This window comes from Pristiophorus japonicus, chromosome 4 (assembly GCF_044704955.1).
Source record: "Pristiophorus japonicus isolate sPriJap1 chromosome 4, sPriJap1.hap1, whole genome shotgun sequence".
NCBI lineage: Eukaryota > Metazoa > Chordata > Chondrichthyes > Pristiophoridae > Pristiophorus > Pristiophorus japonicus.
Genome location: NC_091980.1, coordinates 153,702,809 through 153,728,555, shown reverse-complemented (window position 1 = coordinate 153,728,555; position 25,747 = coordinate 153,702,809). Strand labels below are relative to the sequence as shown.

At 46.0% G+C, this 25,747-nt stretch overlaps 1 protein-coding gene across 5 annotated transcripts in view; it reads left to right on the top strand.

The window, feature by feature from the left end:
* Positions 1–25,747, top strand: part of LOC139263109 (EH domain-containing protein 1-like) — a 119,388-nt gene that overhangs the window by 78,076 nt on the left and 15,565 nt on the right. The window lies entirely within an intron of this gene.

Below are 25,747 nucleotides of genomic sequence, written 5' to 3'. Positions count from 1 at the left end.
GAGAAGAAATTCCTTCTCAACTCGGTTTTAAATTGTCTCCCCCGTATTTTGAGGCTGTGCCCCCTAGTTCTAGTCTCCCCGACCAGTGGAAACAACCTCTCTGCCTCTATCTTGTCTACCCCTTTCATTATTTTAAATGTTTCTATAAGATCACCACTCATCCTTCTGAACTCCAACGAGTAAAGACCCAGTCTACTCAAACTATCATCATAAGGTAACCCCCTCTGCGGAATCAGCCTAGTGAATCGTCTCTACCCCCTCCAAAGCTAGTATATCCTTTCTTAAGTAAGGTGACCAAAACTGCACGCAGTACTCCAGGTGCAGCCTCACCAATACCCTGTACAGTTGCAGCAGGACCTCCCTGCTTTTGTACTCCATCCCTCTTGCAATGAAGGCCAACATTCCATTCGCCTTCCTGATTACCTGCTGCACCTGCAAACTAACTTTTTGGGAATTAAAAAGGGGCCTTGAAAATGTCTGCTGTGTCACCCAGGCGGGTGGCACGGTTTAATGTTTTTTTTTCAGGTAAACTCAAAAGAGTTTCATGCACAAGGACCCCCAGGTCCCTCTGCACCGCAGCATGTTGTAATTTCTCCCCATTCAAATAATATTCCCTTTTACTGTTTTTTTTTTTCCCCCAAGGTGGATGACCTCACATTTTCCGACATTGTATTCCATCTGCCAAACCTTAGCCCATTCGCTTAACCTATCTAAATCTCTTTGCAGCCTCTCTGTGTCCTCTACACATCCCGCTTTCCCACTAATCTTTGTGTCATCTGCAAATTTTGTTATACCACACTCTGTCCCCTCTTCCAGGTCATCTATGTATATTGTAACCAGTTGTGGTCCCAGCACCGATCCCTGTGGCACACCACTAACCACTGATTTCCAACCCGAAAAGGACCCATTTATCCCGACTCTCTGCTTTCTGTTAGCCAACCAATTCTCGATCCATGCTAATACATTTCCTCTGACTCTGCGTACCTTTATCTTCTGCAGTAACCTTTTGTGTGGCACCTTATCGAATGCCTTTTGGAAATCTAAATACACCACATCCATTGGTACACCTCTATCCACCATGCTCGTTATATCCTCAAAGAATTGCAGTAAATTAGTTGAACATGATTTCCCCTTCATGAATCCATGTTGCGTCTGCTTGATTGCACTATTCCTATCTAGATGTCCCGCTATTTCTTCCTTATGATAGCTTCAAGCATTTTCTCCACTACAGAAGTTAAACTAACCGGCCTATAGTTACCTGCCTTTTGTCTGCCCCCTTTTTTTAAACAGAGGCATTACATTAGCTGCTTTCCAATCTGCTGGTACCTCCCCAAAGTCCAGAGAATTTTGGTAGATTATAACGAATGCATCTGCTATAACTTCTGCCATCTCTTTTAATACCCTGGGATGCATTTCATCAGGACCAGGGGACTTGTCTGCCTTGAGTCCCATTAGCCTGTCCAGCACTACCCCCCTAGTGATAGTGATTATCTCAAGATCCTCCCTTCCCACATTCCCGTGACCAGCAATTTTTGGCATGGTTTTTGTGCCTTCCACTGTGAAGACCGAAGCAAAATAATTGTTTAAGGTCTCAGCCATTTCCACAATTCCCATTATTAAATTCCCCTTCTCATCTTCGAAGGGACCAACATTTACTTTAGTCACTCTTTTCCGTTTTGTATATCAGTAAAAGCTTTTACTATCTGTTATGTTTTGCGCAAGTTTACTTTCGTAATCTATCTTTCCTTTCTTTATTGCTTTCTTAGTCATTCTTTGCTGTCGTTTAAAATGTTCCCAATCTTCTAGTTTCCCACTAACCTTGGCCACCTTATATGCATTGGTTTTTAATTTGATACTCTCCTTTATTTCCTTGGTTATCCACAGCTGGTTATCCCTTCTCTTACCGCCCTTTTTCACTGGAATATGTTTTTGTTGAGCGCTATGAAAGAGCTCCTTAAAAGTCCTCCACTGTTCCTCAGTTGTGCCACTGTTTAGTCTGTGTTTCCAGTCTACTTTAGCCAACTCTGCCCTCATCCCACTGTAGTCCCTTTGTTTAAGCATAGTACGTTCGTTTGACACACTACTTTCTCACCCTCAATCTGTATTACAAATTCAACCATACTGTGATCACTCATTCCGAGAGGATCTTTTACTAGGAGATCGTTTAATATTCCTGTCTCATTACACAGGACCAGATCTAAGATAGTTTGCTCCCTTGTAGGTTCTGTAACATACTGTTCTCAGAAACAATCCCGTATGCATTATGAATTCCTCCTATAAACTAGGCCCACCAGTGACTTTTTCCCCTTACTATCTCTAATCTCCACCCACAATGATTCAACATTTTGTTCATTAGAGCCAATATCGTGTCTCTCAACTGCCCTGATATCATCCTTTATTAACAGAGCTACCCCACCTCCTTTCCCTTCTTGTCTATCTTTCCGAATTGTCAGATACCCCTGTATGTTTAATTCCCAGTCTTGGCCACCCTCCAACCACGTTTCTGTAATGGCCACCAAATCATACTGATTTGTAATGATTTGTGCCGTCAACTCATTTACTTTATTTCGAATGCTGCGTGCGTTTAGGTAGAGTGTTTTAATACTAGTTTTTAAACCATGATTTTTAGTTTTGACCCCTCCTGCAGCCCCTTTATATTCATACATATTGTCCCTTCCTATCACCTTGTGGTTTACACTTACCCCAGTGCTACTCTGCTCTGTTGCCTCCTGCCTTTTGCATTCTTTCTTGGGGTCCTGTTCACCTGAGCTCTCACCCACTCTAACTAGCTCAGAGCCCTCTCCTGGGTTCCGAATACTCCTTGCATTGAGGCACCGAGCTTTCATGCTTGCCTTTTTATTACACTTTGACCCTTTAGAATTTTGCTGTACAGTGGCCCTTTTTGTTTTTTGCCTTGGGTTTCTCTGCCCTCCACTTTTACTCATCTCCTCCTTTTCTGTCTTTTGCTTCTGTCTCCATTTTGTTTCCCTCTGTCTCCCTGCATTGGTTCCCATCCCCCTGCCATATTAGTTTAACTCCTCCCCAACAGCACAAGCAAACACTCCCCCTAGGACATTGGTTCCGGTCCTGCCCAGGTGCAGACCGTCCGGTTTGTACTGGTCCCACCTCCCCCAGAACCGGTTCCAATGCCCCAGGAATTTGAATCCCTCCCTGCTGCACCACTGCTCAAGCCACATATTCATCTGAGCTATCCTGCGATTCCTACTCTGACTAGCACGTGGCACTGGTAGCAATCCTGAGATCACTACTTTTGAGGTCCTACTTTTTATTTTAGCTCCTAGCTCCTTAAATTCGTCTCATAGGACCTCATCCCTTTTTTTAAACCTATATCGTTGGTGCCAATGTGCACCACGACAACTGGCTGTTCACCCTCCCTTTTCAGAATGTCTTGCACCCGCTCAGAGACATCCTTGACCCTTGCATCAGGGAGGCAACATACCGTCCTGGAATCTCGGTTGCGGCCGCAGAAACGCCTATCTATTCCCCTTACAATCGAATCCCCTATCACTATCGCTCTCCAATTCTTTTTCCTGCCCTCCTGTGCAGCAGAGCCAGCCACGGTGCCATGAACTTGGCTGCTGCTGCCCTCCCCTGATGAGTCATCCCCCTCAACAGCACTCAAAGTGGTGTATCTGTTTTGCAGGGGGATGACCGCAGGGGACCCCTGCACTACCTTCCTTGCACTGCTCTTCCTGCTGGTCTTCCATTCCCTATCCGGCTGTGGACCCTTCACCTGTGGTAAGACTAACTTGCTACACGTGCTACTCACGTCATTCTCAGCATTTTGGATGCTCCAGAGTAAATCCACCAACGCGGACCGTCAGGAGCTGGAGGCGGGTACACTTTCCGCACACTTAGTCGTCAGGGACACCGGAAGTGTCCGAGTTCCCACATGGTACAGGAGGAGCCTATCACGTGACCGAGCTGTCCTGCCATGATTTAACCCTTAGATACACTTAAATTAGCAACAACAATGCTAAAGTTTACTCCCTTTTATAGAAGAGAAAAAAGAAAAACTACTCACCAATCACTTACCCCCTTGGCTGTGATGTCACCGTTCTGTTTCTTTCTACTTCTTTTTTGCCTTCTCCCTGTAGCTGCACAAGCGGCGCCTCTCCACGCACCTCCTCGACGCGGTTCTCGACTGCCGCCGCGTTGGGCCTTTTATAGGCCTCTCGCGGATCCCGGACTCGCGCCTCTCCACGCACCTCCTCGACGCTGCTCCCGACTGCCGCCGCGTTGGGCCTTTTATAGGCCTCTCGCGGACCCTGGATTCACGCCTCTCCACACACCTCCGACGTGGTGGCCTCCTACTGCTCCTATTATTTTCTTATGAATAGCTCTCCATTTGTCCCAGAGCTGGTGCCAATGCCCAATAAAGTGGAATTCTTCTTCCTGACTCCACTCCTTTAGCCATGCATTGATTTCCCTAATCTTCCTGTCTTTCCCTATTCTACCAAATGGCTGGGGAAGTAATCAACAACTACTACTTGCATTTATATAGTACCTTTAACATAGTGAAAATGTCTCCAGTCACATCACAGCACCATATCAGACCAAGCCACATAAAGATATTATGGTGAGTGACCAAAAGCTTGATCAGAGGTAGGTTTTAAGGAGCATCTTAAAGTAGAGAGGTTTAAGGAGGGAATTCCAGAGTTTAGGCCCAGGTAACTGAAGGCATGCCTGCCAATGGTGGATGATGAAAATCAGGGATGTACAAGAGGCCAGATTTGGAGGGGCACAGATAACTCGAAGGGCTGCAGGGATAGGGAGGGATGAAGCCATGGAGAGATTGAAAACTAGGGTGAGAATTTTTAAATCTGAGGTTACCACCTGTGAAATTTGGCTACTAAACTCAATTCCTAATCCAAATTCAGTTTGAAGGACTTCAGACCTTTATTTACCCACATCATTGATAACTTAAAAACAGAAAATGCTGGAATTCTCAGTGAGTCAAGCAGCATCTGTGGAGCGAGAAACAGGATTAACATTTCAGGTCAATGACCCTTCATCAGAACTGGAGAATGTTCGAAAAGAACAGGTTCTTAAGGAGCACTGAAAGGAGGTGGGGGGAGGAAAGAACAAAAGAGAAGGTCTGTGATAGGGTGGAAGGCAGGAGAGATTGGAGAGACAAAAGCGATGATGGGCCGACTAGCTGGAGCTTGACCGATCGGAAAAGCCGATTTTCAGCGCATGCGCATTGTGCGCTGAAAACCGGCTTTTGCATTGTCTTCGCGGGTCTACGGACCCGGGAAGGCTGGGATTTCCAGGCCAATAACTAGTTGCTCTTCCTCCCCATCCACAACCTTTTCCTTCAGGAGGCAACAAGGCATCCAGGGTTGTTGGTCTGGACAGCAGATCATGTCGGTCCATTTAACTCTGGAATCCCCTATAACTAACTGCTGCATTTCCAGCTGTGTTGTTAATCTCACACCATTTGTTGGGGCGGTTGAGATTTATTTGATGAACCCACCCAGAGTCCTTTTCCCCCACAGGAATCTTGAGTGTAGATTGCACAGGGTGCTCCTGTTCTAACACTTTGTGCCTTTCCTTGCCCCTCAGTCACCTATCTATCCACTTCTGCTGCTGGTTCTCTCTCCGCTGTGATTACCCTCTCAAACTCTTGCTGCAGAAACTGCGCTCTCTCCCTGATGTGTCTGATTGTCTCTATTTGCATCTAGAGCTCTGAGATTTTGAGCTCGAGCAACGTGTATCGGAAACCGTTCCCACGGACGTGTTTGCGCAAGCCAACACCTGGTGCTTGAAACTCTCACATCCTGCCGGAATGACACATCACTGTCTCTTCCTCTGCATTCATTTGTAGGTTTAGTTATAAAAATAGAAAAATGCTGGAAATGCTCAGCAGATCAGGCAGCATAAGAATACAATAGGAGCAGGAGTAGGCCATACAGTCCTTCGAGCCTGCTCCGCCATTCAGTAAGATCATAGCTGATCTGATCTTGGCCTCAACTCTACTTCCCTGCCAGTTCCCTATAACCTTTGACTCCCCTATAGTTTAAGAATCTGTCTATCTCAGCCATGAATATATTCAATGACTCACCTTCCACACTTGAGGTAGAGAATTCCAAAGATTCACAACCCTCCGTCTTAAATGGGCGACCCCTTATTCTGCAACTATACCCTAGTTCTAGATTCCCCCATGAGGGGAAACTGCATCTACCCTGTCGAGCCCCCTCAGAATCTTGTTTATTGCAATAAGATCACCTCATTCATCTAAACTCCCAATGATTACAGGCCTAACCTGCTCAACCTTTCCTCATGTCAGGAATCAACCCAGTGAACCTTCTCTGAACTGCCTCTAATGCAAGTATATCCCCCCTCAAATAAGGAGACCAAAACTCTACGCCGTGAACTTTTTCCCTTTAACAGATGATGGAACTGACTGCTAGCCTAAGTGAAAGATTTTACTCTGGTGTCTTAGGCCCGTGAATATTTAACTAAATGACTCCAAACAAATATTAACCATTTACAATGCGTTGCCAAACTCATTGGGTGTTCTATGAAGCACTATCAATACTGGGTGTTCCATGCAGCGCAGTAACTGATTCCACCATAAAGGACCTGTCTGAGCAGCACAGATCATTCCAGTCACCCAGCAAACAAAGTTTGGTACAAAGAATATGTACTTTCTGTTTCAGTAGAGAAAAGTACTAGAGATACTAATGGGACTAAAAGCCGACAAATCCCCTGGGCCTGACGGTTTACATCCTAGAGGTGGCTGCAGAGATAGTGGATGGATTGGTTGTGATCTTCCAAACTTTCCTAGATACAGGGATGGTCCCAGCAGATTGGAAGGTAGCAAATGTAACCCCACTATTCAAGAAAGGAGGGAGAGAGAGAAAACCAGAAACTACAGGCCAGTTAGCTTGACATTGGTCATCGGCAAAATGCTGGAATCCATTATTAAGGAAGTGATAATAGGACACTTAGAAAATCATAATATGATTAGGTAGAGTCAACATGGTTTTATGAAGGGGAAATCATGTTTAACAAATGTATTAGATTTTTGTGGATATAACTAGCTGGGTAGATAAAGGGGAACCAGTGGATGTAGTATATTTGGATTTCAAAAGGCTTTTGATAAGCTGCCACATAAAAGGTTATTACACAAGATAAGGGCTCATGGGGTTGGGAGTAATAGATTAGTATGAATAGAGGATTGGTTAACTGACACAAAAACAGAGAGTAAGGATAAATGGATCATTTTCTGATTGGCAGGGGGGTTGCCACAGGGATCAGTGCTGAAGCCTCAGCTATTTACAATCTATATTGATGACTTGGATGAAGGGACTGAGTGCAATGCATCCAAGTTTGCTGACAATACAAAGCTAGGTGGGAAAGTAAGTTGTGAGGAGGACACAGAGCCTGCAAAGGGATATAAACAGGTTAAGTGAGTGGGCAGTAAGATGACAGATGGAGTATAATATGGGGAAATGAGGTTATTCACTTTGGGAGGAAGAATAGAAAAACAGAATATTTTTAAGTGGTTAGAAACTATTAAATGTTCAGAAAGATTTAGGTGTCTTTGTACTGGAAACCGAGTTAGTATGTAGGTACAGTAAGCAATTAGGAAGGCAAATGGTACGTTGGCCTTTATTGCAAGGGGGTTGGCGTGCAAGAGTAAGGAAGTCTTGCTACAATTGTACATGGCTTTGGTGAGTCCACAGCTGGAGTACTGGACACAGTTTTTGTCATTTTATCTGAGGAAGGACATACTTGCCTTCGAGGTGGTGCAACGAAGGTTCATTTGATTGTTCCCTGGGATGAGAGGGTTGTCCTATGAGATTGAGTACATTGGGCCAATACTCTCTGCAATTTAGAAAAATGAGAGGTGAGCTCATTGAAACATAAAGGATTCTGAGGGAGATTTTCAGGGTAGATGCTGAGGTTGTTTCCCCTGGCTGGATAGTCTAGAACCAGGGGGCACAGTCTCAGGATAAGGGATCGGCCATTTAAGACTGAGATGAGGAGGAATTTCTTCACTCAGGGTTATGAATCTTTGGAATTCTCTATCCCAAAGAGCTGTGGATGCTCAGTCATTGAGTGTATTCAAGGCTGAGAGATTTTTGGACTCTCGGGGAATCAAAGGATATGGAGATCGGTGGGAAAGTGGAGTTGAGGTCAAAGATCAGCCATGGTCTTACTGAATAGCAGAGCAGACTCTCGGGGCCTTGTGACCTACTCCTGCTCGGGCCTACTCCTAATAATTAAAATGTTCATTGTGAGGCAGAGATGACAATACAGCAAGATGCGAGCAGTTTGCACTTTGCCTACCTGTCAACCCCCCCACCCCGCCTCCTTCTGCTTTTGGGCCACGTATATCAGCAGTTCGTCAGTCACTTTTATGTTTTCAATCTGCTTTCTGGTTCCTGATGTGGAATTCAGGAGTTCTGGAGATTTCAGGCAGTTCCCTCGTGTTTACAATACTAAGTCTGCTGCCTTATCCTACCGGCACTACGTCCATGATTCTGCAGCTCAATGTATTAATGGGTCACCTGCTCTGAATAAATCTAGTGTGCGTCTAAAAGCCACTATTGTCTGATAGTCAAATACTTGGTAAGAGATTGGTCTCCAGTCATCTGGGTTAGTCCTTGCCACTAGACCAAGACCTAGTTCTGTCAAGCCCGTGTGGTGGCTGGTGTGCAACAGCCACCCCACATTAAAAAAAAATCCACGCACAGGCATCTTCCACCCTTCAGGATGTAGTTCGGGATCTGGAATATTAGGTCCTTCATTGAAACACCTGTGAACTCCTCCCTTTTCGGCGTGGAAGCAAGTCATCCTCGATACGAGGGACCACCTATGATGATGATGATGAAGTGCTGTGGCTGAGTCGCACCATCGCCTGTCTGAGCCAGAAGGTTGTGGGTTCAAGTCCCACTCCAGGGACTTGAGCACATAATCTAGGCTGACACTCCAGTGCAGTGCTGAAGGAGCTGCACTGTATGAGGTGCCTTCTTTCGAGGCCCTGTCTGCTCTCTCGTGGATGTAAAAGATCCCATGGCACTATTCCGAAGAAGAGCAGGGAAATTATCCCCGGTGTCCTGGCCAATATTTATCCCTCAATCAACATAACAAAACCAGATTATCTGGTCATTATCACGTTGCTGTGTGTGGGAGCTTGCTGTGTGCAAGTTGGCTGCTGCGTTACCCACATTACAACAGTGACTACACTCCAAAAGTACTTCATTGGCTGTAAAGCTCTTTGAAAAGTCTGGCAGTCATGAAAGGCGCTATATAAATGCAAGCCTTTTCTCTTTAAAACAGGCCCTGAACTAAAATGATGATGGCCCAGAAATTGTGGTTGGAGGCTTCCTGCGGGTGGACGTCTCTGACCGAAAGTACCCGGTGGTCCCGGAGGAATGTATACTTGCAGTCCAAGGCCTACATTCACAGTCCAGAGTATGGCCACACACATCCCAGGAACATAGGCGCAACCTAGGATCACGTGGGCCAGACCAACCGATTAAAATGGTGTATCCCATTCACAGTAATGGTGAATTCCATTTGTACGGATATCACCATTTCTGTGAATAGGGAAACCCTGAAAAACACAACCATTTTAAATAAGAAAAACACAACATATTTAAAATGAATTGAAATTGAATTTAATTTAATGTTTTCGACAATGTTTTTGAATTTTTTAAAATGTTTTAATAGGGTAAAAATAAACTTACCTTAATGGACAGGGCTTTTAATATAAAAGTTATAGAAAAATAACATTTTATCAATCAAAACTTTATCTTTTAAAAGTAAGCTGTACCAGGCGTAAGTGTTTGAAGGACATTCGCAAATAGCCTAAATCTCTGCCCGCGGATGTCCTTCTCCCGGGAATACGTGTGCTGAGATTTTTACAGTTCGCAAATCCCGGCACTTGCAGGGCCTCTTCGGGCACGTATGCACTCGGAGAGGCCACAATGTACGGCCCAAAATAGTTCAGTTTGTGAATTTCTGCACTACTGCAGTACCTGCTTTCGCCACTAGAGTGTATAAGTCAGGCGCATCTGTATTTGGTAAACTAATATCCTCGCACAACAGACGAGCTGGCAGGGGAAGCTGTCTTCATTATTAGTCATTTGTGTAATGATTTTGGCCTTTTAACAGATATATCTCCCAACAGCAGCCATCCCCAGTGCAAATGGTACATTGCACATGCTTTTGTAGGTGCTCTCAGTATCTGTCAGTTTGTGTGTGCATATATACCTGTGACTGTGTTTTGTGGGGTATGTATACTTGGGTCTACACATTCAACCCAATACTCCAGTACCCTGACTCTGTAGTTGGATGTTCAAACCTGAGCTTTTAAAGGGTTGATGATCAGGGCTCCTCTTTAACGTGAAAATCTCATTTACAAACAATTAAAAAAAAAATGTACTAGTGTTTTGTCCATCACATTCCATGATTGTCAATTTAAAGTTAATGCCCTGGTTTGCAATGAGCGAATAAGTCGTTCTGTTTACATGGGATTTTTACCTATCTTTTGAGATTATATTCAATCCATTTTTCTCCCATGCAAACCCCAAATCAGTGTCTGTATAATGATAGTTGGAGTCACTGAGCATCTGTTTCAGGGATGTCATACAGGCCAATTCCCTTGAAATAGAAGTCGCCACATTGTCCATCAATGGGCAGAATAGTGTGGACAGCCAAAGACTTTTGCCCCACACCTGTATTGGAGCCATCATGGCATAGTGTGGCATCATGGAAGCTCTTCAAAGTCAAAAGAGACGATTATGAGCCCGGCTTTTTCATGGACACCAAGGACAGTTGAGTTTCACTGGTTATGGTGCAGACTTTCTGCCCTGATCACGTAATGTGTTCCTATCACTAGAGTTTGAGGGTGTGCAGGCATTGGTATTTATTGCATGTAGAGAAGTGTCTCATACTGGGAGCTGATCAGGAGTGACCTTCAGCTCCTGAAATTGAAACTACCAACATTAACCTTTGTAACATAGGCAGCAGCATCAGTGACCTCCAAGCTGGAGAGTTCCAGAACCTTCCTAACTCCATGTGCAGGAGCCTCCATTTGCAACAATAGAGCACTTGAGTTTCATGGAACATTGGAACGTACTAGAAACTAAGGCTAATCGGTAATAGCAGCTCCCTAAAGATGTCCGGGAGGTGCAGAGTTCAGAGTTTGGGTTGAGTTGATAGGCCAATGCAGTGTGACAGATTAACTTACATTTACAGATCCACACAATGATTTCCACATTGCTCAGTTTTTCTTCTGGCAAAGGTAATGAGAAATATTTGGGGTGGAGGGTAGGGTGCGGGTGGGGACTGATAGGGAGGTGGGGGTTGGTTTAGGGGATGGGGAGATGGGGGGGGGTGGTTTAGGGGATGGGGAGACGGGGGGGGGGGGGGTGGTTTAGGGGATGGGGAGATGGGGGGGGGGCGGTTTAGGAGATGGGGGGGTGGTTTAGGGGATGGGGAAACGAGGGGGGTGGTGGTTTAGGGGATGGGGAGACGAGGGGGGTGGTGGTTTAGGGGATGGGGAGACGAGGTGGGTGGTGGTTTAGGGGATGGGGAGACGAGGTGGGTGGTGGTTTAGGGGATGGGGAGACGAGGGGGGTGGTGGTTTAGGGGATGGGGAGACGAGGGGGGTGGTGGTTTAGGGGATGGGGAGACGGGGGAGGGGGGGTTTAGGGGATGGGGAGACGGGGGGGGGGGGGGGTTTAGGGGATGGGGAGACGGGGGGGGGTGATTTAGGGGAGGGGGTGGTTTGGGGGAGGGGGTGGTTTAGGGGATGGGGAGACGGGGGGGGGGTGTGGTTTAGGGGAGACGGGGGGGGTGTGGTTTAGGGGATGGGGAGACGGGGGGGAGGGGCGGTTTAGGGGATGGGGAGATGGGAGGGGGGGCGGTTTAGGAGATGGGGGGTGGTTTAGGGGATGGGGAGACGAGGGGGGTGGTGGTTTAGGGGATGGGGAGACGGGGGGGGGGGGGGGGTTTAGGGGATGGGGAGACGGGGGGGGTTGTGGTTTAGGGGATGGGGAGACGGCGGGGGTGTGGTTTAGGGGATGGGGAGACGGCGGGGGGGGGTGATTTAGCGGATGGGGGGTTGTTTAGGGGATGGGGAGACACGGGGGGGGGGTTTAGGGGATGGGGAGATGGGGGGGGGGGTTAGGGGATGGGGAGACGGGGGGGAGGGGGGTTTAGGGGATGGGGAGACGGGGGGGGGGGGGTTTAGGGGATGGGGAGACTGTGGGGGGGGTTTAAGGGATGGGGAGACGGTGGGTTTAGGGGGTGGGGCGGGGCGCGGATGGGAATGGGGGCGGGGGGTGTGGATTATTGATCTGCTGCTTTGGCCCCGATACCTTGCGACTCGTTGAAGAGTGGCACTGGGAGGTGAGATGTTAATGTTCAGTCTGTGTTAACAAGGGAGCAGTTCTACAGGTTATGGTTTTACTGTAGTGTGGTGTATCAGTGCGTTCTCTACAGAACTGGGACTTCTACCATTTACACTGAACTTAAATCTGTTGGATAGGTTTATTTCTGGGAAACTAAGCAAAAGACCCTTCAATTTGCTAATGGATTGTGGGCAAGGCAAGTGATTTGATGTGGTTTTTTTAAAAAAAAGTTTTCAGAAGCCATGTGAAATGTCTCACCTCGACAGGTGAGTATAACAGATTGGGCCATGACACGGTTCAAAAGAAAGACAGACTTGCATTTATATAGCACCTTTCATGACTGGACGTCTCAGCGCTTTACAGCCAATGAAGTACTTTCGGAGTGTAGTCACTGTTATAATGTGGGAAATGTGGCAGTCAATTTGCACACAGCAAGCTCCCACACACAGCAATGTGATGAGCAGATAATTTTTTTAAATGTTGATTGAGGGATAAATATTGGCCAGGACACCGGGGATAACCCCTGCTCTTCGGAATAGTGCCACGGGATCTTTTACATCCACCTGAGGGGGCAGACGGGGCCTCAGTTTAATGTCTCTCATCTGAAAGATGGCACCTCCAACAGTGCAGCACTCCCTCAGCACTGCACTGGAGGATCAGCCTAGATTTATGTGTTCAAGTTCCTGGAGTGGAATTTGAACCCACAACCTTCTGACTCCGAGGCGAGAGTGCTGCCCACTGAGCCATGGCTGACACTAGTTTGTCAATTAGCTCAAATTCTGGAAAGTGCTCAGAGTGAATGGAGTTGGTACTTCATATGGTTGGGACTCTGCACTGGAAGTCCTTTTCCTGCAGTATGATTTGAAGGAGAGCAGAATCAATAAAAACATTTTTATTCTGGTTCTGTGTTCTTGATTACTCAGCCTTCAGTTTCAAAAGGTAATAATATGGACAGGTAACAGAAAAGACATCTGAGCAACCAGGGCAAGGAGACAGCATGACGCACGCAGCCAGCGAGGCGTGTTTGTTTTTGCTGTGTCACACCTTTGATCCGACACTGTTACATGAATCGACAATTAAATTTACGAACCCCTAGTTAGAAGGCAGCAAAAGGAGAGAATTGATTCTTTTACCTGGAGGGTCTTCAACCAGCATCACCTGTAATGTTCTGGGGTAATTCGCAACAACTTCCAAAGCTGTCAGACATTGTGCTGCTGTTCATGTTTCCTCTTGAGTGTTGATGCTGATTGAAGCTTTACAAAATGTGCAACTGTTAGTGAACCTCGGCATTTATAATCAGTGAACAAAAAGCATGCTGAACTAGTGAGCTTTGCATTGAACAAGAACTAGGATTTAAAACAAGGGGAAAAAATAGTTTAATTTTTCCTGTTGGAAAAATTTAACTTGCTGCTATTGTGGACGTTGTAATTTTGAGCCCATGGCTTGGAGTTATTCTTGGGAAAATTGTGGAATTAAACAGTTACATCGTCCTCATATTGAATGTTTTGAACTGTTGATCTTATCTGGGGCCTTCCGTTTTAGATTGAGGATGTGAATAGTGAAGTCTTTAGGCTAAAACTGTTGCATAGTTATGTAGGAATGTGCTCCATTCCTACTTGCACAGGAATCCCTGTTACCAAAACCAAGGGCTTAGAACAAAAGCTGTATTTTCTGCAGTGCCTGACTTGTAATCCATAGCTCACATGTTAGACTGAAATTGGAAGAGCAAAGAAACGGCAATATGTTGTGTTTGGAACTTGCAGTCAGCACAGCGCAGTGAAATTGTTTGAAAAGTTCGGAAATAATTCATGGCACGGCGTCTGGTGTAAACACATTGCAGCAAAGAATGGGAGAATACAATGGCAGTGTTTTCAAACTGCTTTAAAGGTCAAATAATGACTCATTTTTCTTGGTTGTGGGAGTTTCTTTGCACATCCTCTTGTTTCTGGAATTGAATGTAGAGAATATTAGTAGTTATACTGTGTTGAAAGCAGTCGCCACTTGTTATAAAAACAGACAATGCTGGAAATACTCAGTAGGTCAGGCAGCATCTGTGGAGAAACAGGTAAAGTTTCAGGGCGATGACCTTTCATCAGAACTGAAAAGTTAGAGATGTAACGGGTTTTAAGTAAGTACAGAGGCAGGGAAAGGGCTGCAGGGAGGAAAGATCAAAAGGGAAGGTCTGTGATCGAGTGGAAGGCAGGAGAGATTAAGGGATGATGGTGGAAGGCAAAAGGGGATGGGAATGGGACAAGCAAAGAAACAAAAGATGGGTCTAGAGACAGAATTGAATATATATAGCGCCTTTCATAACCACCGGACGTCTCAAAGCGCTTTACAGCCAGAAGAGGTGTAAATGGCAATAGTAGAATCATCAGCTGCCATCTGAAAAAGTAGGGGCAGAGATTATGATCTGAAATAGCTGAACTCTATGTTGAGTCCAGGAGGCTGTAAAATGTCTAATCAAAAGATGAGGTGCTGTTCCTCGAGCTTTCGTTGAGCTTCATTGGAACAGTGTAGGAGGTCAGAGTGGGAATGGGGTGGTGAATTAAAATGACATGCAAGCGGAGGTCATGCTTGCGGGCTGAACGGAGGTGTTCCGCAAAGCTGTCGCCTAATGTAGAGGAGACCAGATTATGAGCAGTGAATACAGTATACTAAATTGAAAGAAGTACGCGTAAATTGCTGTTTCACCTGGAAGGAGTGTTGTGGTCCTGGATGGTGAGAAGGGAGAAGGTTAAAGGGAAAGTGTTGCATCTCCTGAGCTTGCACGGGAAGTTACCATGGGAAGGTTACTGGATATTATAGGTGACTAAAGAGTGGACCACAGTGTGGTGAAGGAAATGGTCCCTTCGGAATGCTGAAAGGTGAGGGCAGGATATGTTTGGTGGGGGATCACGCTGGAAATAGCGCAGGGTGATCCTTAGAATGTGGAGGCTGGTGGGGTGGAAGGTTCAGACAAGGGGAACATTATCGTGGCTCTGGGAGGGCAAGGGGTGAGAGCAGAAGTGCGGGAAATAGGCAGGGCACGGTCGAGGGCCCTGTCAACCAGTGATGGGGAATGCTTTGTTGAGGAACAAGGGAGACATATCGCACTGGTATGGATGATGGCATCGTTAGAACAGATGCAACAGAGATGGAGAAACTTGTTATAAGTCAGTTATGCTATGAATTTTCTGGCCCGGATGTAGTTTTGGATGGACATTAAGGTAAAATGTTGAGTATAACTCAGGAGTTGGATCGATAATCTTGACCTTCAGTCCCATGTATGGCAAAAACTACATAATTGCAGTCTGTTTCAATGTTCCCAAAGGTAAATTGGAAAGCCTGCAAACTTTTTAAAGTACATTTTAGATCAGATAACCCATTGGCTCTTTCCTATCATTGTTTGGGTGCCAGTGGGTGTAACTCTGTGGAGGAACTAATACATTGTCCCGGAGTAGAGAGTCACATGTGAGTAATGGTGTAACTCTGGTCTGCAAACTCGCAATCAGTGCTGGACTTATCACTTTGAGACCAGTACTTGTAGTATAGCTATAACTTTGATGGGGTTGCATAGGATGCACAGCACACAAACTGGCCATTCGTGCCAACTGGTTCATGCTCCACATGAGCCTCCTCTCACTCACCCTTCTACATCTAACCCAATCAGCATAACCTTCTACTCCTTTCTCCATGTGTTTATCTAAATTTCCCTTAAATGTATCTAGTCCAACACCAGTCAGAGTGGACTTTTCACAGGACTGTAATAATGAGAAGCATCCAGAGCTTTATTGAATAGTGATTTGGTTTCCATATTTACGAAAGGATATACTTGCTTTGGAGGCAGTTCAGAGAAGGTTCACAAGGTTGATTCCAGGGATGCGGGGGTTAACTTATGAGGATAGGTTGGGCCTCTACTCATTGGAATTCAGAAGAATGAGGGGTGACCTTATCGACACGTATAAGATTGAGGGGGCTTGACAAGGTGGATGCAGAGAGGATGTTTCCACTGATGGGGGAGACTAGAACTAGAGGGCATGATCTTAGAATAAGGGGCCGCCCATTTAAAACTGAAATGAGAAGAAATTTCTTAGGGTTGTAAATCTCTGGAATTCGCTGCCGCAGAGAGTTGTGGAAGCTGGGTCATTGAATAAATTTGACAGAAATAGACAGTTTCTTAAACAATAAGAGAACATAAGAAATAGGAGCAGGAGTAGGCCATACGGCCCCTCGAGCCTGCTCCGCCATTTAATAAGATCATGGCTGATCTGATCATGGACTCAGTTCCACTTCCCCACCCGCTCCCCATAACCCCTTATCCCCGTATCGTTTAAGAAACTGGCTATTTCTGTCTTAAATTTATTCAATGTCCCAGCTTCCACAGCTCTCTAAGGCAGCGAATTCCACAGATTTACAATCCTCTGAGAAGAAATTTCTCCTCATTTCAGTTTTAAATCGATGGCCCCTTATTCTAAGATCATGCCCTCTAGTTCTAGTCTCTCCCATCAGTGGAAATATTCTCTCTGCATCCACCTTGTCCAAGCCCCCTCAATCATACACGTTTCGATAAGATCATCTTTCATTCTTCTGAATTCCAATGAGTAGAGGCCCAACCTACTCGGTCTTTCCTCATAAGTCAACCCCCTCATCCCCGGAATCAACCTAGTGAACCTTCTCTGAACTGCCTCCAAAGCAAGTATATCCTTTCGTAAACATTGAAACCAAAACTGTACATAGTATTCCAGGTGTGGCCTCACCAATACCTTATATAGCTGTAGCAAGACTTCCCTGCTTTTATACTCCATCCCCTTTGCAATAAAGGCCAAAATACCATTGGCCTTCCTGATCACTTGCTGTACCTGCATACTATCCTTTTGTGTTTCATGCACAAGTATCACCAGGTCCTGCTGTACTGTGGCACTTTGCAATCTTTCTCCATTTAAATGATAACTTGCTCTTTGATTTTTTTATCTGCCAAAGTGCATGACCTCACACTTTCCAACATTATACTCCATCTGCCAAATTTTTTCCCACTCACTTAGCCTGTATGTCCTTTTGCAGATTTTTTTGTGTCCTCCTCACACTTTGCTTTTCTTCCCATCTTTGTATCGTCAACAAACTTGGCTATGTTACATTCAGTCCCTTCTTCCAAGTTGTTTATATAGATTGTAAATAGTTGGTGTCCCTGTGGCACCTCACTAGTTACTGGTTGCCAACCAGACAATGACCCATTTATCCTGACTCTGCTTTCTGTTAGCTAATCCTCTATCCATGCTAATATATTACCCCCAACCTCATGAACTTTTATCTTATGCAGTAACCTTTTATGTGGCACCTTGTCAAATGCCTTCTGGAAGTCCAAATACACCACATCCACTGGTTCCCCTTTATCCAACCTGTTTGTTACATCCTCAAAGAACTCCAGCAAATTTGTCAAACATGATTTCCCCTTCATAAAACCATGCTGACTCTGCCTGACTGAATTTTGCTTTTCCAAATGTCCTATTGCTTCTTTAATAATGGACTCCAACAGATGTTGGTCTATAGTTTCCTGCTTTTTGTCTGCCTCCTTTTTTAAATAGGGGCATTACATTTGCAGTTTTCCAATCTGCTGGAACATCCCCAGAATCCAGGGAATTTTGGTAAATTACAACCAATGCATCCAAATCCCTGCTGCTACTTCTCAAGACCCTAGGATGCAAGCCATCAGGTCCAGGACATTTATCTGCCTTTAGTCCCATTATCTTACTGAGTACCACCTCCTTAGTGAGTGTGGTTGTGTTAAGTTCCTCCCCCCCACCCCCCCCCCTATAGCGCTAGACTATCCACTGTCGACATATTGTTGGTGTCCTCTACCGTAAAGACTGATACAAAATATTTGTTCAGAGTTTCTGCCATCCCCATGTTCCCCATTACTAATTTCCTGGTCACGTCCTCTAAGGGACCAACATTTACTTTAGCCATTCTTTTCCTTTTTAATGGGATCAAGTTTCGGCCTGAGTCGCTTCTATTTTTTTGGAGCAACTGGTTTAGAATGGAATATCTTAGAAATTGCAATTCTCGGCATTTAGTTTGCTCCAGTTCTAGTCAGTTAGAACTGTTTCATGTTGGAACAGATTTTTTTTTCCCCCCGCCACTTACGCCTGTTTTGAAAGTTTAGGCAGTGAAAACTTACTCCAAACTAACTTAGAATGGAGTAAGTGTAGATTTTTGTATGCTCAGAAAAACCTTGCCTACACTTTACAAATCAGGCGTAGGTTACAAATCAGGCGGGGGGGAGGGAAGTCATTAAATTCTACAAGCATTCACTAGTCTGTCTTATACAAATAAAGAGCCATCCTTATAAACAAAGCAAAGACAAAATATTGAATATTCCTACCTGTGTGAAGCAGCAGCAGCCTTCGAGCTACGGTGCTTCAGGCAGGCCTTCCATGTTGGAGACAGGGGCGGCATCAGTGACTTGACGGCAGCCCAAAAACGGCAGCAAGCGGCATTCGAGCTGCGGTGCTTCAGGCAGGCCTTCCATGTTGGAGACGGGTGGCGTCAGTGGCTGACGGCAGCCGAAGACACAGCAAGCAAGCAGCCTTCGAGCTGCGAGGGAGACTGAAGCCATTTGGCCAGGGAGAGGCAGCCAGATAGCCAGTTTGAAACTTAAGTTTGCAGAATGGGTGCTGCATTGTCAATAACACAGATTATGCAATGGTTCGCCAGCAGTTCACTGCATAGAAGAGAATTGATTAGAGCTCACCGCACCAGGAATGTCATAGCCCGTAGGCTGATGGACAGGAGACCTTACCCGTGTCGGCAATATCGAGCCAGGTGCTCATACCTGGACATGAGCAAAGCTGATTGTGTCAAAAGGTTGCGTTTCCGTAGAGAAGTTGTCACTGAGATCTGAGATGCTGAGAGCAGATTTGCAGCACAGAAGCGGAACGCTAACTGCCGTGTCTGTTGAAGTGAAGATAACAGCTGCATTTGCCTTCTATGCCTCAGGGTCGTTTCAGGCTACAACTGGAGATGTGTGCGCCATCTCTCAATGTGCCATACATGTCTGCGTTTACCAGGTCACGGCTGCACTGTATGCACGGAGGAATGACTTCATCAATTTCCCAATGACCGCACAAACGATCCATGAGAGGGCTGTGAGCTTCAGGATTGCCGGCTTCCCAAAGGTACAGGGCTGCATTGATTGTACCCACATAGCCTTGCGAGCACCTGTGGAGGATTCCGAACAGTACAGGAATAGAAAAGGTTTACACTCCATCAATGTGCAGCTCGTGTGCGATGACGAGCAGCACATGTCAGTCGATGCGAGATACCCTGGCAGCACCCATGATTCGTTCATCCTACGCGACAGTTTTATATCTGACATGTTTGAGCAGCAGCCAGAAGGGCAGAGCTGGCTACTGGAAGACAAAGGGTACGGCCTGACCACCTGGCTCATGACGCCCCTACACGTGGCATGGACAGCAGCTGACCGTCAATACAACATGGCGCACATTGCGACGCGCAGCATCATCGAGAGGACCATTGGCATATTGAAACGGCGTTTTCGATGCCTGGACCATTCCAGAGGCCACTTGCAATACTCTCCTCAGATTGTCGGTCACTTCACTGTTGTGTGCTGCATGCTCCATAACTTAGCCATCATGAGGCAGCAGGAGCTGGTAGTGGAACCAGAAGACCCACGTGAGGGTCCAGTGCATGATAGTATTACAGAAGAGCAGGATGTGGATGATGACGCCGATCAGGAAAGCATGCAAGTGACTGATGCCAGAGCACGAGGTCGGAGGAGGGCCGTCCATCGTGCTCCTTTAACGATTGCTCGAGCCCTGCGCTCGAGCCAGCAGCTCATCCGTGAACGCTTCAATCAACGCTGTTTATTCTTTGCAGTTGTTCCCACCTTGTGTTAATGGAAGTAGAATCAGTTTTAATGAAAAAATATTTTTTTGAAAAGTTAACGTCACTAACAAAATATTTGTATCAAACTTTACTTTTTAATATGACTCTTGAAGATCACTTAAACTTGTAAATTTACAAAAGTTAGAAAACAATTTCAAATTGAAAAATCTTACACTCTCAAGATCACTTAAACTTCAGGATCACTTTTTAGGTGCAAAATTAAATAAGATACAAAATGAGAGAGCATTTACACTATAAGATCACTTAAAAACCCTAAGATCACTTGTTGTAAAGTTACAAAACTTACAAAACAATTTCAATTTGAAAAACACTACTACAGCTACATCAAGAACAAAAGCAGCAAAGAAAGGCTGCAACCATCTCTCATCCACATCTCGGTGAATGTTCATTTCTTCATAGGGGTGTCATTTGATTGGCGGGGCTGTGTGCCCTTATTTCAGAAGCTACCTCTATGATGGCCTGTGCCGCCACTTGCATGCCCTCCCTGATGGCCTGTGCCGTCGATTGCACTCCCGCGGACATTCCCTCCTAAGTTCCCGTGTCATTACTGCTATTTCTCCCGTCAGGACCGTCACCTCTGCACTGACGCTACCGATGAGTGATCAGGTAAGCTTGTTAATACGGATTCTTTTTCCCTCAATCTGGTTCAGCAAATACACTGACTCGAACACCGAAGCAGCTTATAACAAAGCAGACTTTATTAATTGTTTCACCGGCCGGGACTTATCAGAACAAAGGAACGCTCTTCCCTCAGAGTGCGCTCACTTCCCTCTGACAAGCCCCGTTACAATGTAGGGGCGCAGCGGTTATACACTTTCGGTACGTAATACAATTGAGTGACATTCAGTTCACCCTATCCTTTTGTGATCCCTCCTTCCCTCTGTCCACTCATGAGCCGACACCTGGCCTTCCTTGCCCAATTAGGTACGGGCAAGTGGTTGTGTAATAGCAACTGTTTTTACACAAAGAGCTTTTCACCCTTGTTATTGTTACAATTTTACTGGCGTGATTAGTAACCAAGACCTTGAGCAAGTCTGCTATTTGTGCCAATGTTGTAACATTTGCAGTCTGACATTCTTTTGGTTATTCTTCCATGATTCCTTTGTTCACTTCACTGTCTCTATTGCTATACATTTTCGCACATTCTCAAGCTCATTGGTCTCCAAACCCAATGCCACAACCTGAGCCACATCTGCTGCATGCTGCATCTCAGGAGAGCATGTCTCCAATCTCCTTCTCCTCTGCCTCGTGGCACCACTACACTGGGAGGCGCGGGCTGGGACAGTGGGGCGCTCAGTGATCCAGACGACAGCACTCGAGTGCGAGCCGTGGGCTGGGGTGGTAGGTGAATGGGTGTAAACTGCTCCATGATATCACCAGCAACTTTGGGACCCGCATTGTCAGAATTAAAACCATGTAAGGTAGAACCAGAACCTATGAGTGGGAGGCGCAGGCTCGGATGGTGGTGCACTGGCTGTAAACTGCTGCATTACACCAGCAGCACCACTGGGACCCGCAACATCGGAATCAAAACCATGGAAGGTGGAACCAGAACCTATGCCAGGGGTTGAAACTCTGATGCCCCTTAATGGGGGCTCATAAACATTAATTTGGAAGCTCTCCCCTGTTGACATTTCAGTCATCGCCGCCATCATCCAGTCTGGATCGTCCGCATCTGGTTGTACTGGTTCTTGTTCTGTCTCTTCAGGATCCTCAGGGTTGACAGCATCATCATCATCATCATGTTCTGCAAAATACATCAGAACAGTCAAATGTTTAACAGCAAGGGAGGGGGCAGGATGGGTGGAATGAGTACTCTCACACATAGGCCAGGCAGCAGGTTGATTTGAAGGGCCACGATGCATTTTCAGGACTTGCCCTCTTCCTCGTGTGCGGGCCCAGCTTGTGCTGTACCGATTTGCTTTTCTCCATGTACGACTCATCATAGCAGCTACCCTCTGTGCCAAGGGTGTCAGTGGATGCAGATTGGGCGTGCCTCCTCCTGTTCGAGTTGCTTCCCTTTTGTTGTGGGCCAATTTCTTCTGCAAAGAGTAAAATATAACTTTTTACAGAATACGTCTTTCTGCAGGGTGGGGGACATAGATAGTCACATTACAATTACGATTACATTAAAAATTGAAAATATTACTTACACTAACTACTTGACCAGGGTCGTGCCATTTCTTTTTACACTGGCTTCCAGGTCTCATGGTATGCACCACTACGCCGTAATCTTTTGCAACTTGGTTCCAGTGTTTCTTCATTTCTTTAGGTGGCACTTTTATGCGACCTCTGTCGCTAGTATCTAGCTCCTGCCATCTCTGCTCAATGACATTGACTAATATCTCCACTTCCTCATGCAAGAAATTCTTTGTTCTTGGTGGACGTTGTTCCATTGCTGTATTGAATTGACACACTTATTTTTCAAAACACACAGTGCTTAATTTGCATGCACCATTGCAGCACCTGTTCTGGAAGTTTAGCAGTGAAAAGCAGCACTCACTGATTTTAGCAGGTGATTTATTCAACAGTGCTGCTAAAAGCACTCCTTCAGACACAAAAAAATCATCAAAATTCAATCCCAAGCATTTCCAGAGGTCCACGAGACAAATCACTTTTCTTTAAGTTCTTTTAAAAATGGCCGAGTGTCAATGTTTCTGGGCTACTGCCGGCATGACGTTGTCTCATTCAACTTGGCCCCCCCCCCCCTCCACTTGCAGAATCGGCGCGACTCTCTGGCTCCGCGCGTTGAACTCCCAGGGACCAGCAAGGAGCCGGAGAATTAAGAAGTATTTTTCTGTCGCGCTTTTAGGCACGAAAAACTGCCTTCCAGCGGCGCGGCCCGAAACTTGACCCCTATATACCTATAGAAACTCTTGCTATCTTTTTATATTTTGTGCTAGTTTACTTTCATAGTCTTTTCTCTTCCCTTAATCATATTTTTAGTCGTTCTTTGCTGGCTTTTGAAAGCTTCCCAATCTTCTGTCCTTCCACTAGTTTTGGCCACTTGTTTTTAATTGGATACTGTCTTTTTTTTAAGATAGCCACGGATGGCTATCTTTTCTCTTCGGCCCTTTCCTCCTCATTGGAATATATTTTTCTTGAGAGTTGTGAAATATCTCCTTAAATGTACACGACTGTTCATCAACCGTCCTAATCTGAGGAAGGATGTTCTTACTATTGAGGGAGTGCAGCGAAGGTTCATCAGACTGATTCCAGGGATGGCTGGACTGACATATGAGGAGAGACTGGATCAACTGGGCCTTTATTCACTGGAGTTTAGAAGGATGAGGGGATCTCATAGAAACGTATAAGATTCTGACAGGACTGGACAGGTTAGATGTGGGAAGAATGTTCCCGATGTTGGGGAAGTCCAGAACCAGGGGACATGGTCTTAGGATAAGGGGTAGGCCATTTAGGACTGAGATGAGGAGAAACTTCTTCACTGAGAGTTGTTAACCTGTGGAATTCCCTGCCGTAGAGAGTTGTTGATGCCAGTTCATTGGATATATTCAAGAGGGAGTTCGATATGGCCCTTACGGCTAAAGAGATCAAGGGGTATGGAGAGAAAGCAGGAAAGGGGTACTGAGGGAATGATCAGCCATGATCTTATTGAATGGCGGTGCAGGCTCGAAGGGCCAAATGGCCTACTCCTGCACCTATTTCTATGTTTCTATGTCCTACACTTTAATCTATTTTCCCAGTCTACTTTACCCAACTCTGTCCTCATACCTTCATAGTCGCCTTTATTTAAGCTTAGTACGCTGGTTAGAGTTCCAACTTTCTCATCCTGCATCTGACTTTGACGTTCAATCATGCTAGGATCACTCTGGGATCCTTTACTAGGAGATTGTTTATTAATCTTGTCTCATTACACAGGACCAGATCTAAGATAGCCTGCCCCCTGGTTGGTTCCGTTACATACTGCTCAAAGAACCTGTCCCTTACACACTCTATGAACTCCTCCTGGCCAATTTGATTTGTCCATTCAATAAGGAGGTTAAAATCACCCATGATTATTGCTGTTCCCTTTTTACAAGCCCCCACTATTTCTTGGTTTATACTCCAACCAACAGAGTTGCTACTGTTAGGGAGCCTATAGACTACACCCACCGGTGACTTTTTCCCCTTATTGTTCCTTATCTCCACCCAAACTGTTTCAACATCCTTATCATTTGAGCCAATATCGTTTCTCACTATTGCAGTGATTCTATCCTTTATCAACAGAGCTACCCCACCTCCTTTTCCTTTCTCTCTGTCCTTCCGGATTGTCAAGTACCCCTGAATATTTAATTCCCAGTCCTGGTCACCTTGCAACCAGGTCTCTGTAATGGCTATCAGATCATACCCATTTGTCTCAATTTGTGCCGTCAACTCATCTATTTTGTTACAAATACTACGTGCATTTAGACAAAGTGCCTTTAAGTTTGTTTACCCTTTTTTCCTGCTTGTTTCCCCTCTCCTTCAAACTCACTTTCTTTATTTTTGCTTTCTAATTCAAGCTTTACTCCCCTCCCTACTGAATCTATTCTCAGGTTCCCATCCCCCTGCCAAGCTAGTTTAAACCCTCCCCAACAGCATTAGCAACCCCCCCCCCCCCCCCCCCGGCGAGGATATTGGTCCCGGTGCTGTTGAGGTGCAACCCGTCCAGCTTGAACAGGTCCCACCTCCCCCAGAAACAGTTCCAATGCCTCAGGAAACTAAAGCCCTCCCGCCTGCACCATCTCGCCAGCCACGTTATTTATCTGCTCTATCCTCCTATTTCTGTACTCTAGCTCGTGGCACTGGGAGTAATCCGGAGATTACTATTTTTTTGAGATCCTGCTTTTTAATCTCCTAGCTCCCTAAACTCTGCCTGCAGGCCCTCATCCCTCTTTCTACCTATGTCATTGGTATCAATGTGGACCACGACCTCTAGCTGTTCACCCTCTTTCCCCCCCCCCCCCCCCCCCCAGAATGCCCTGCAGCCGCTCAGTGACATCCTCGACCCTGGCACCAGGGAGGCAACATACCATCCTGGAGTCACGTCTGCAGCTGCAGAAACGCCTATCTGCTCCTCTGACTATTGAATCCCCTACCACTATAGCTCTTCCATTCTTCTTTCTCCCCCCCCCCCCCCCCCGTGCAACTGAGCCACCTGTGAAGCCGTGGACTTGGCTCTGGCTGCACTCCCCAGAGCCTCCATCGCCTTCACCGGTAGTCAGAACAGAGTACCGGTTGGAAAGCAAGATGGCCTCAGTGGACTCCTGCACTATCTGCCTAGTCGTCCTCTTCTGTCTGGCGGTCACCCACTCCCTCTTTGCCCGCACACTCTTAAGCTGTGAGATGACCGCCTCTAGAAACGTGCTATCCACGTAGCTCTCAGTCTCGCGGATGCACTGTAGTGACCCTGGCCACCGCTCAGGCTCCAAAACACGGAGCTCGAGTTGGTGCAGCCGGCGACACCTGCA